The 13,448-nt window shown below is 34.8% G+C and overlaps 1 protein-coding gene across 14 annotated transcripts in view; it reads left to right on the top strand.

Annotated features, from left to right (window-relative positions):
- Positions 1 to 13,448, top strand: part of Lclat1 (lysocardiolipin acyltransferase 1) — a 155,227-nt gene that overhangs the window by 42,955 nt on the left and 98,824 nt on the right. The gene's annotated exons all lie outside the window — the stretch shown is intronic.

The raw sequence follows: 13,448 nt of genomic DNA on the forward strand, positions 1-13,448 counted from the left end.
ACTCTTAAATGCTATTTGCTTTGTTTCTCTGGAAATAATTTTTAGTATCTGTTACCCGTTTCTTTTGTATATCTGGATCCCACCCACCTACACTGCATGGATTTTCGGGCCCTTTTTCTAGAACTAGGAATTAACAAATGGTGCTCATTCAAGGCAGCTTCCGCTTGACCTTAAGGAGATTCTTTAGATTCTGCTATTCTGTTTAAAATTATGGACTAAACTTGTATTATATCATCAAGTCAGTTTCTTTCAGTCTGAACTGCTCTTTGCCACTGAGCAGTCTTCCCTTGTTGCACTGGTATGCTATCAAGTGACCTCATCCTAGTTTAAATTGAGAACACTTAGATTATAGATCTAGGCCTAGCTCTGCCACTAACTTAACTGACGTTAGTAAGGATCTTAATCTGATTAAAGACAGATTTTAAATTTCAGAGGTAGTTCTGGCAATGAGATTTTTCTCCTCCCTTCTACAGAGAATAAAGCCCCCAAGATCTGAGTAAAATAAAAGCTAATTTAGTGTTCTTTTTTTTCCCCTTTCTGGACCCAGTGGTGAAGAAATGGAGAGGTTTCCATTCCAAGTAGAAATAGAGCTGTGTCATAGCTTCTTACCACATAGGCAAGAGGACATGGGAAAGAACTCACTGTGTCATCTGGTCAAGGAAGAAAGGATAATTCTCCTCTGGTCTGTTTTACCCCATGGCCTCAGCCTGGATTGGGACAGCCAGTCAGGGCTCCAGGTGTTGTGTACAAGAAGCCCACCATTACACTTAAAAAAAAAAAAAAGCTGGCCACTCTGTTATATTTCAGATGAAGTGTTTGTGTCTGAATCTAAACAGGTACATCTTAATCTAGTTATATCAGCGTGCTTTTAATAACTAGTGATTACAAATGTTTATTGGATATGTGTAATAATTGCTGTTCTAAGGACTTTACATGTACTAATTCACCTGACTTCATAGCAACCCCTTGATGTATAGTTACTGCTCTAAGCATCCCTGTTTTTACCAGTGGGAAAGTAAGAGGTTGGGAGTTTCACAGTTATTAAGTGGCTGAGCTGGGATTCAGTTCTGGCTAGTTTGACCACAGGCTTCAGCTAATTTTAGGGACTAGCCTGGTATTGAAGAGCAATATACTTCATTGTATGAGGGCCTAGGACTCAAAAAGGATTTTTTCCTGGAGCCCCAACTGTTATACCAAGTTACTTCTCTGGGGTTTTCATCTATAGAATAAAGAGTTTGAAGAAACTAGGTGTTTGAAGTGCTTCCTATTGGTGAAGTCTAAGATTTTTAGCTCACAAATTATAAATTCTTTTGTAACATCTCTTAATCAAATTAATTTTGATACAGTATGGAAATTCTGTAGGTTTAACTTGTTATCAGTATGCAGTATTACATTTAAGTGTGCAAAAGTGTATTAAGCTTCACTCTGATCTTAAGTATTCTTGATATGGCTAGTGTGAACTCAGATGTGCAGTAAATGTAAAATGCATATCAATTTTGAAAACTTAGTGTATTGTTTTTTTTTGGAAAAAGGCTTTCCCCCTCCTCTCCCCTCCCCTCCCCTCCTCTCCCCTTCCCTCCCCTCCTCTCCTTTCCCTTGTTAGGCAAATGCTCTCCCACTTGAGCCATGCCACCAAGCCTTTTGTTTTTATCTTGTTTTTAGGGTAGGGTCTTGATAACTTTGGCTAGGCTGGCCTCAAACCATGATCTTTATGCTTCTACCTCCTGAGTAGCTAGGATTACAGGTGTGTGCCACCACACAAAGTTTATTAAAGTATATTAATAATTTATTTTAGATTATGTATTGAAATGACAGCACTTTAGATAAATTGAATTAAGTTTATTATTATCTTTTTTTTTTTTTGTGCAGTTCTGGGGATTGAACTCAGGTGGGCCTTGTACTTGGAGTGCATCTTTACTTTTCTAAAATCGTGTTATATTTCCTTTAGGCAGTGCTATTGTTGAGAGTCCTAAATGGGAGAAAGAAAGTGTGGTTCCTGTGGGCAAGAAACTAATCTTTTGAAGTAAGCAGGAAAAGTAATACAGATCTGATAAACCTCAGTATATCTGTAAATGTATTGTGTCTTATTGGCCAAGGATGAAATGTTTGGTAAAATAAGTTAATTGAAACAATGGATATATTTGTGCTATGTGTGGTAGTATATTTACTGAGTACTTTCCATGTACCTGGTATTCTTCTAAGCTCGTTACATATACTTACTTAATACTAACGATAACATTTAAGATAGACACTTATTATTGATAGAGACACAGTGAAATTAACTTGTTTTTAAGGCAACATAGTGTAGTGAGCAATGGAGTTAGTTCAAGTCTATTCAGTTTGATTTCACAGCCTATGTTTTTAACAATTGCATTGTATTGCCTTGTTAAACTAGATGCTCTTTTTATTTGCTATATTCTGAATCTTACAATTTAGTACCATACTTTGTGTATAACCTACTGTTTTTTTCTTTTTTTTCAGTTTAGCAGGTGACCTTAGTACTGGCTTGCATTTATATTTTGCTTGTAGGCTTATATCTAATTTCCTAATTGTAAATAATTTTTGTTAAATTACCAGTTATAATGTAGTTGTTTGTACCGTAATTTTAGCTTATTAATTAACAATTGTGTTTGTGACACAATTGTTAGCCCACAGATTTTATATGTTATGGAATGTTTGCCTAGACTTTCATGGAAAAATACATATGGGAAAATAATGGCCAGTTAAATTTTAGAACTTAAATAAGTGGTGTCAAAAAGAGTTTGTCATTGGATTTTCATTGCCTAGAAGCTATCATCTAAGCTTTAATTGCAAAATGATAAGCACTTATTTTAAACTTTTTTCCTTTCTTGAAAGAAAAGTCTAGGTTGAGCACACATTAGGTATTTATATAATGTATATCACACATTTAAATACTGTCAAATTCATTTGTAACTTAAACTTTAAAAAATTTTTTCTGGACACCCAATGGGTATTAGATGCTATGGATGATATAAAGAATAGATTAACAAGCCCTTGTCCTGGAGATACAACACCTATTGAATAAAATAATGAGGTAAGTGTGTTTAATAGAATACCACTATATACCTGAATGGAAAAGTAAGTCTTATAGAAGTTCCTGGGAAAGAAGGAAACTGATTAGAACTAGTAGTGTTGAAATGGTTATAGTAGGGGAGAGAATGAAGCTGGTCTTTTAGGGTTGGTCGAATGTTTTTAGGTGGAGTGAAGGGGTATGTTAGCAAATACTTAGATATAAAGAGTTATCAGGTGAGCTTGGTCAGCAAAGAATTCAGCTGCGGCTAGAGTAGAATGGCAGGAAGCCAAATATGGGAACTTCAGAACTTAACTTAGGTCCAGACTGTGGAAGGCCTTGAGTTCTAGGAGTAGGAATTTGTACTCCTTAAGAAATATAGAGCTGGGGGAACAAAAAAAAATTGGGATATATGATACCGTGTGTCAGAAAAATAGTGTGTGTTTTTTCCTTCTGTTCTCATACCACAATAGTCAAAACAGAAGACCCCAAACGATGTGGGGATTTCTTCCTTCCAGCAGGTAAGCAATTAGTTCTGTAGCAGATGGCATCTGGAAATCCTCTAATCCGCTTCAGATCTGACACCGAGACAATGTCAGATCCTACAGACAGAGGTTTCGTCTCCAAGACCACACTCCTCACGCCACTCAGTGCCAGGTGCAAGTCTCAGGTTGTTTTACCTTTGCTTTGTCCTGACTGGCTACAAATTGAAGTTCGGACAGCCCCCTCTGTGACTATTAACCTTGACTGGATCGGGAAACACCAAGGAGATTAGTAAAAAACACCTCCCGGTGTGTCTGTGAGGGTATTTCCAGAGATAAAGTATGGTGGAAATCCCCCTTCATGTGGGTGGTGGCAGCATCCTATAGGCTGGAGGCCTAGATGGAATAAAAGGGGATAAAGGATAGGGCAGGTATTCTCTTTCTGCTTTTTGGCCACCATGTGGTGAGCAGTGCTTTGCTCTGCCATGTCCTCCTCCTTGCCATCATGGACTGATATTTCTGAAACCATGAGCCAGAAGGAATCTTTCTTCCCTTAATGTCTCTGCTTACTCAGGTATTTTGTTAAAGTGACCAGAAAAGCTAACTAGCATATAGTTGTTGGGTTCAATTAATTTGTTTCTTTATAAAAGATTACAGAGACTACCAGATGACATATATAGGTCAGGGGATGTGAGAAGGAGTGTGACGTTTTCATGCCTGCCCTGGGCGCATGGTCCTTCAGGAACCTCTAAGTGTTAAGCTCTCTGGAAGCTCTCTGAACCCTGTCTTTTGTGCTTTTGTGGAGACTTCATTGTATAGGCATGTTTGCTAGTAGACTGGTATGGGAAGAACCCACCAGGTCCTGCTTATTCGGATTTTTCTTGACTTCTCTGTGCAACATTCTTTCTTCCAGGGTATGGACAGGCCCCCCTTAGAATGAGGAACATCTTAAGACCTATGATGAGAGAATTTCTTTTTTTGTTTGTTTGTTTTTTTTTTTGTTTGTTTGCAGTACTGGGGCTTGAATTCAGGGCCTTCACCTTGAGCCACTCCTCCAGCCCTTTTGTGATGGGTGTTTTGAGTTAAGGTTTGGTGAATTAGTTGCCTGGGCTGGCTTTGAACCGCCAGACTGATCTCTGCCTCCCGAGTAGCTAGGATTATAGGTGTGAGCCACCAGAGCCTGGCAAGAGAATTTCTTTATGGCCAGTTCCAAGTTAGAAAGATCAGGGAAGATGACTTGCCTTAGGGAAGAGAAAATAATTCCTATGGATTGCCTTGGGAAGGGAGTAATGAGGAAGGAACCATGAGTGAAAACATATATTATCTAATATATAATTTCAAAGATATATTACCTTTCAATTTCTGCTTATATGATGGACAGCACTGTTAGTTATGTTCTTATGTAAAATTCTAGGTGTTTTCAGTTCTTGGTAATAAGAAATACTTAAAGAACTGCTTTCTTTATTACTAGTTGAATCCAGTGCATGAAATTGTCTTGTTAGCGTTATCTCAGATTTCCGGTTGAAAGAATTTTATACCACATAGAAAGTACTTGATAGTTGTTTATTTTTAGAGATGACAAATCAGTATTTCCCACTGACTATGTTGTTTTCATTTATACATTTCCACATATTGTGAACTTACACCATTATTTGACAGGCCACACTAAAACGTAACTCTTACATTAAAGCTCTGGCTTATCTTGACTCCACTACTTTGCTAGCTTAGCCTCTGTAGGCTACTTGTTTTAACCTGCTGTGCCCCATGTTCTTTCTTTGTAAAATTGAAAGGATATCCCCATCCTAGGGGTGCTGAGATTGCCTAATGGAACAAGACACTTTCAAGAGAACTCAGTAATGTCTGGCGCATTGTGGTGGTAGATACTCAGCGAATTTCTCCTTTTTGAGTTAGAAATGCTTGTGAGTAGAGACTTAAGAAGGACTTTCTGATTGCTTAATATAGACTTTCAGGTCATGGATCTCACCAAGAAATTTAGAAAGCAGTAAAAAAAATTTGTAAAGTCTAACTTTGTTATAGTAACTTGAATTTTTAATGTTAATATACCAAAAGAACTTACTGATGATTTTAAAAGGTGAATTTGTGGATATTTCATTAGGGTCTACATTAAAAAAAGAGCTATTAAAGGATAAAAGTATTCTTACAAGGTCATTTTATTTCATGAGTTGAAAGTATACTGTTGACTGTGGCATCCAAAGAAGATGAACCTTGAAGGAAAATTTTGTACCAAGCATGTTGAAGCTAAATTGCAGTTTTGTCTTTAGGTGTATACCTGTGAAAGTTAAGTTAATGTAAGTGTTACAAAGTTTTCTGTTTGTTCTGCTTCTTTTTTTTTTTTTTTTTTTGAGACAGGGTCTGGCTGTATAGCCCAGGCTGGCCTTGAACTTGTGATCCTTCTGCCTCTGCCTCCTTGAGAGTGCTGGGGTTGATTACAGGTGTGTACCACCATGCTGGGCTTAAGTTTGTTTCTTTGGGTACACCATCAGTGTTTTTCTCTGTCTTCATCATGTTGCATGAATGTTTCTCTCTGCCTGCCTGTAATTTTTGCTACATAAATATAAAGACCTTCATTGGAAAGAGCACAGAATATGGACTTAAATGGATATGTGTTTAAATTCTGTCTCTGCTGCTTCATATAACCCAACTCAAATAGGATACAGAAGAGTTTCATCACTCCAGAAAACTTGTTCTGTATGTTTATAGTAACATCTTTTTCTTACCACTGGGTAGCCACTGGTCTTGTTTTCCATTTCTACATGGACTGAATAAATATCTTAAACATGATGTCAAATAAGATTAAATACAAGAAAAATCACCACTATAACATGCAAAAGTAATTAATGTATATAGGAACCAGGTACTTAAAAAAATAATGTCATATGTTAAGTCAGTAGGTCAATCATAGCTAGACTCTTCTATAGAGTCAAGTTTATGTAACTTTTGACAATTTTTTTTCCTTACTCAGACTTTTAGGCTTATTTTTGAAAGACTTTGCTCCACATGGTCCTGATTTCTAGAAATCCCTGTGTTATTTTTAATGTCTTTTAGCCTCATGTTCCTCATAAGTAGACAATATCTACCTTGAAGGGTTTTTATGATAATTAAATGTTATGATATATGTAAATTCAAGCCAATAAATACAAATATACACCCACGTGTGTATGTGTGTGTGAGAGAGAGAGAGAGAGAGTATAACTATAGCAGGTATTCTATTTATTTTTCAAAAATATATTTTTAAAATAATATAGTCTGTCAAGTATGATATACTTGATACATTGTAAGAACTTTTGTAAATATCACAATGTACCCCCACCTAGCACAACAATAAAAAATATAGTCTACAATAACTTTTGGGATGGCTTGGTAAAGAAATACCATGTCCTCTTGATATCTGAACCATGTTCCTACCCCACTGCCCCATTAGAAAGTAGATCCTCAAAGCATCACCTTTGTGTTTTAATCATTTTTTCAACCTAGTTAATATTTATTTTTAATTAAAAAATTTTTTTTCAATCACATACATTAATAATATTAGGGGATTTCATTGTGATTATTCCCCACATGTGTACAGTGTACCTTGAACAAGTTCACACCTCTGTTATATTTCTGTTGCCCTCTCCCTCTTTCCTCTTCTTTCAAACAGTGTTCGGTGGGTTTCGTTATGCTGTCTTCATGTATAGATACAGCATAGTTCTATCCTCTTCACCCTCAGGATCCTTTCCTTTCCCCCAGTCCCCATGTACATTCATGTCCCATAGTTGTCATCATCATCACAATCACCATCATTTTAGGTCTAGGTTCCACAGATGAGCAAGAACATGCAATATTTGTCCTTTTGAACTTGCTTATCTCACTCAACATGATGGTCTCCATTTTCCTGAAAATGGCATAATTTCATTTTTCTTTATGACTGAATAATATTCTACCATATTTTTTTTGTTCATTCATCACTTGTTGGGGATGTTGGCCGATTCCACATTTTGGCTATTGTGAAGAAAGCTGCAGTAAACATGAGTATGCAGGTATCTCTTGCATATTGATTTATACTCCTTCAGATATATGCCCAAGAGTATAATGACAGGGAAATAGGTCTATTTTTAGTTTTTTTGAGGAACGTCCATACTCATTTCTATTACAGTTGAACTAGTTTATATTCCCATCACCAGTGCATGAGGGTTCCTTTTTCCCGACATCCTTGCCAGTATTTGTTGTTTGCTTTCTTGATGATTGCCAATCTGACTTTGATTTTTATTTATTTCCTTTGTGGATAAGGATTTTGAACATTACCTCATTTATTTTATTTTAATCATTTTTGATAATTTTAGGGGGAATATATTACCAATTTCTCTGTTTTGAGGTAGAGTAGAATATTACCACATCTGCATCTGTTTCATTTTATCTGATGATTCATGATTTATTTCACACAACCTTTTCATAAAATGTGTTTTTTTTTTTTTTTTAAAGAATCAGTGATTGGGACATGTGGGTTGAATCTTTGCCAACCTGGAAGCTTTTTGTTGTTGTTTGTTTTTTTGAACTTGTAAATAAGTCCCTACTGTATAAGATTGATTTTTTTCCACATTTTAATCTTACTAAGTAATACGCACTGTGTTCTGATATATAGCATCTTAGGAAGGATATAATTGCTTGCTTTTCTATAAATTTAATTATTCAAGTGCAAAAACAGAATAAAATTTTTGTTCTTGGACACTTACTATCATGTACCCTGTCATTGTTCTTTGTCTCCTTATTAGTGTTCAAAATATTCATAGGATCAGTAAATAATAGAATTAGGAAGAACTTCTGATATCACCTAGTCTTAATTCTCCCTAACCCAAATTCTCTTTTAAGTGTCCTGAAATAAAATTAGTTAATGAAAATTTTAACCCTATAGTTAAAAGGAATTGATGTAATTCTTTAACCATGATATGAAGAAGAAATAAAAAGAAAATATTAAAAAGCATAATGCAAGGTATGATTATGCTAAAAGATAAGGAAAAAAAAACGAAAAAGAAATTAAGAAAAACAAAACAAAGGAAAAAGTCCCAGCAGTTTCAGAATGCTTCTGAGTGTAGTGCTGCCCATTGAGCTACCAACTTATAATTTAAACCAAATGGTCTGATTTCATAGATGAAGAAAAGAAGGTGTGGAATAACAGGGCAGAGGAGGGGTGATGGATGGGGTTTGGTGTTACTTTCTCAGAATCACATAGGTTATATGTTATTTGTACAGCTGGAATCAATCCTTCAGTAGTACTCTAAATGATGAATAGGTATAAAGCTTTGCATCATTGATTTTTCTAAAAATTTACATGAAAACATTTTTGTCTTTAAGTGAGGCAGTTCTCTGTGTATTATTGCTTGCTGCAGAGGTACAGTAATATGTTGGGGTCATTCTTGGCAACTGTGTTGACTCAGGGAAGTCTGGGATATAGTGCCAGCTCCTATACCTTTGTCCTGACTCTGCCTTTTACAAAACAGCTGCTCAGTTAATAGAGTTTTGGGGGGTCTTTTATCTGGGTAGTGTGGATGTGTGCATATTAACACGGGCGGAGTTCAGACATAACTCCAGGACTCCTATTTTCTGGCTGTATGATCTCAGGTTCAAATTCATTTTTTCTTCTGTAAAGTGCCCACTTTTTCTTTTAATTTGTTTTACATATGAGTCTTCCTAGTGAAATTTTTGTTTTGTTTTAAGACAGAGTCTTGCTATGTGCCCCATATAGGCATGGAACTCACTTTGTAGCCCAGGCTTGCATCCTGCTTCAGCCTGTCCAGTACTGGGATTGCAAGGGCACCCCTCCACCCTCCGCCTCCCAACTTTTGGTGAAATTTGTGAATAAAGGGTTCCATGGCCAAAAAAAGGTTTGCAAACCATTATCTGTAAAGTCTTTTTGAACTATGAGTTTCCGTTTTGATTTTATAGTCCATCTATGTGGTGTCTTTTTTTTTTGTACCTGGGATTGGACCCAGGGCCTGGCACACCCTAGGCAAATGCTCTACCACTTGAGCCTTGCCCCAATCCATGGTTCTTAAATTGATTGAATTTTTAGATATTTAATGATTGCATTATACTGTTCTGAAAACTACCTCCTTTTGTTCATCAAATAGCGGTTACAAATACATGTCCCATAAATAATTTTAATTTTTAAAAATCTTATAAATATGAGTTGCCTTTGTTAACGTCTCATGAACTTTTGTTACCAAATGAAATATTTTTATTGGCATTCACATTAAGTTCTCCATTTGTGTTTTTATTTGTTAATAGTAAGAGCATACTACATGAAACACTTTAAAATACATGGACAGAGTTCTAGGGTCATTTTCCATCTGTTACTTATTTTGATTTTTGCTAGTCTAGGGAAAAAGAAGGTCACGGAAGTAGTTTTAATAGCAGGGCAGATGTTCCAGATATTAACCCTGTTATTATTTGCACAAAATACACATTTGTACATGAACTGAAACCCACTCATTGTCTTTTAGAACAAGCCAGAAAAAAGTGTTTTGTAACATTTGTAACATTCATCAAGAATTCCATGGTTGTGGAGTTCAATCTGAAATACTTTAAGTAAAAAAAAGTTTGATTCTACATTATTAAGACCCTTCAAATGTTTTGGAAACAAGACCTAATACAAGCCAAAACAATATAATAAGATTATAATATATGTATGAGTAATGTAGCTTTTGCCACTTTTTCTTTAATACTTTATGGTTTTTAGAGTTATTTTCTTGGCTAGTGACTGTATTTGATTTATCTTCCGTTCCACCTTACTGCCTTGAAACTTGGTAAGTTTGTTTCATGAACGAAAATTACACAGCATACTTTCTTTTATTGACTTATTTATTTTCGGTTTTTTTTTTTTTTTTGAGATGGGGTCTTGGTATGTAGTCCAGGCTGGCCTTGAACTCATGATCCCCTTGCCTCATTCTCCCAAGTGCTGGCATTATAGATGTATGCCACTATACCCAGTTATAGCATAGTATCTCAAGAGTTAAATATGGCATTAGAATTTGTTTCCAGCAGAAGATCATTTTAGGCTGCTATTAAATTGTTTTTTTTTAAAGCAGTAGTTTCTTAATTCTTTTTAAGTTATAAATCCCTCTAACAAGAGTTGAGTATTTTCTCTGCAGGAAAATATATGTGTATAACTTAGTATACAATTTCAAGAGGCCAAACCCTTGAATATATCTATAGGTAAACTACCCTGTGGCATGTGCAGAATAGATTATAAGAGAGAAACTGATTTAACTATTTTCTTCATTTTCCTTATCTCTATTAAAAGAAAAAATTAGTAAGAATGATTATTGTCTCTGTTTTACTTGACAAAATATTGGTATGTTCATTTAGTTTATATTAATACATTTGAAAAAACCTATTACTGAAGGTACCTTTAATTATGGATCTTAGAGATAATAAGGTCAGTTTTGTGACATTTTGAAGAATTGTAATATGAAGAATTATAATTTCATGAGTTGTTGGAGGCTCCCTTGAAATAATGGTATTTTATGCCTTTATATAACTAATTTTATATTAGAAAAAAGATTGATGGTTGAATATCTGCTATTCTACATAAAAAAAATTGGACCAGTATCCTTAATATTGTATAATTTAAATTTTATACTTCTCATTAGTGGTTAACTCTCCTCTCAATAATGTATGTTAGTGATGGATTCTATCCAGCCCCTTAATATAAGAAATTGTAGCTTCTGATTTTTTCTTTTGAAATAAATTTTGTTTGGATTTTGCTGTTATCATGTAAAAAATAATACTCTTTGCACCAAATTTGAAAACAGAGGGACGAGGTTAGAGGAAAAAAGTATCAACCACAGTCATTCTGGTTTCTGTTCCTCTTTTCTCTGGCTTTATTTGCATATTTAAAAATATTTTAATTAGCATATATTTATTGTACAAAATGATGAAATAAAGGGTTTCAATGTGACATTTTCATACATGCATATAATATACTTTGTTTGTATTCAGTTCCTGTTCCCCTTTCTTATTCCTCTTCCTCCTGGTCCCTTTCCTCTTCCCTAATAGTCTTCTATTTCATCTATTTTTTTCCAGATTCCATATAAGAGAAAACATACTTGTATATGTCTCATTTCTAATTTTTAAGGTGGTTGTTATAATTTCTCTTTCCCTTCAGTATTCATGATCTCCAGGGCAGAATTATTCATGTGTTGGTAATCTCTCAAATATTTTTTTTGTTTGTATTGAGATATAACTCATATGTGATACAGTTCACAAAATTTATATACTTATCAAGTATATGGGTCATTGGTTTTTAGATTGTTCAGAGTTGTGCAGCCATCACCACTATCTAATTTTAGAAATAATTTAAAAACCCTACAAATATACTATGCAGTCACAGGTAGTCATTTCCCATTCTGCCAGTCTCTAGCCCTAGAGAACACTAATCTCTTTGTCTCTGTAGCTTTGCCTGTTCTGGACAGTTCATATGAATAAAACTGTATAATGTGGACCTTTGTGACTGACTTCTTTCACTTATGTCCATCTATGTTATAGCACATGTTAGTACTTTATTCTTTTTTTGTTGTATGATATTCACTGTTAGATATACCACTATTGTTAATCCATTCAATCAATGAAGGGCATTTGGGCTATTTCCACTTTTTGACTATTATTACTAGTGTTGCTGTGAACATTCATATACATGTTTGTGTAGACTTGTTTTAATTTCACTTGGTATATATATATATGTATGTATCTAGGAGTGAAGTTTTTTGGTCATATTACTATAAGTAATAACAATGTTATAATGTTATAAGTATAACATTTTGAGTGCTATAAGTAATTGGAAGGGGAAGGTAATCTCTTAAATAACAGGTAGGAGATATACTGGTTACTCCTTTCTGAAATGGTTTCATATTAGTAGTGTTCCACTTAGTGTGGGCGAATGTGGTTTTACTTTTATGTCTTATAGAGAAACCTTGTGTAATAACAGGAAACTGTTGAAATGTAATGTTTTTGTAATTTACACAGAAAAATAGTGGTGACATTTCATTTAAAAAATCTTGCTGTTAATAATTCATAGTTTGAAATAATTTGGAGGCAACAAAATCCAAGAGAACTCTTTAGGCTTTGGTAAAGCTTTTTCATAACTAGCCAGTCACCATACAGTATATACCATCAAGAATAATGTCACTAGGCCTGACTCTTCATGTCTTTTGTCTTAGGTTAATTGAACATTATCCTTCCTTCAGGCCCAGGCCTTGTTTGTGTCTTAATTCCTTCTCCATGGCTTAGCCTTCTGTGATGCCTTTTTAATGATCACAGGAGATTGGGGGTGGGGGATATTAGCTTCTCCCTCAACTGGTTGTGCCTTACAAGTACAGTAAGGTCTTTCAGCCTTTCCACTCCCTATTTTCTTCATTGTTATTCTGAGAGAATTATTCATGAGACCAAAAGATATTTAAAGTTCAGTGATTTTAATTCTAGGTCTAGGCATCTTAGGTACTATAACCTGTCACATTTCATGATTTTCATAAATTTGTATTTAATATGTGCTTTTTGTCTTCCTCTCTCCCACCCTTCCCTCCTTTAAATTCATCCTCTTCCCCATATAGATGATGTGCCATAGGAAGACACAGACTCCATATTACTATGCTTCATAGTACCTTTTTTGAGGATTGGTAGTACTTGATAGTGCAGGTATTATTATATGAGTTTTTAATGATTGTGGAGTAACCCTAATTGGTGGTTATTCTGTTTAAATGAAGTGATTGAAATAACTTGGTAAATTTAGACAGATTATTTTAACTTTTTATACTTAATACGAGTATACTTTTGATTAAATAAACAGGGATGTAGTCAGAAATACCCATTCTGTTTTTTGTAACTTTTTAAGCTGTTTTCTGCTAGAACTTTATTTATCATCAAAAGACTTTTATATATAA

The sequence above is a fragment of the Castor canadensis genome, chromosome 12 (assembly GCF_047511655.1).
Source record: "Castor canadensis chromosome 12, mCasCan1.hap1v2, whole genome shotgun sequence".
Lineage (NCBI taxonomy): Eukaryota > Metazoa > Chordata > Mammalia > Rodentia > Castoridae > Castor > Castor canadensis.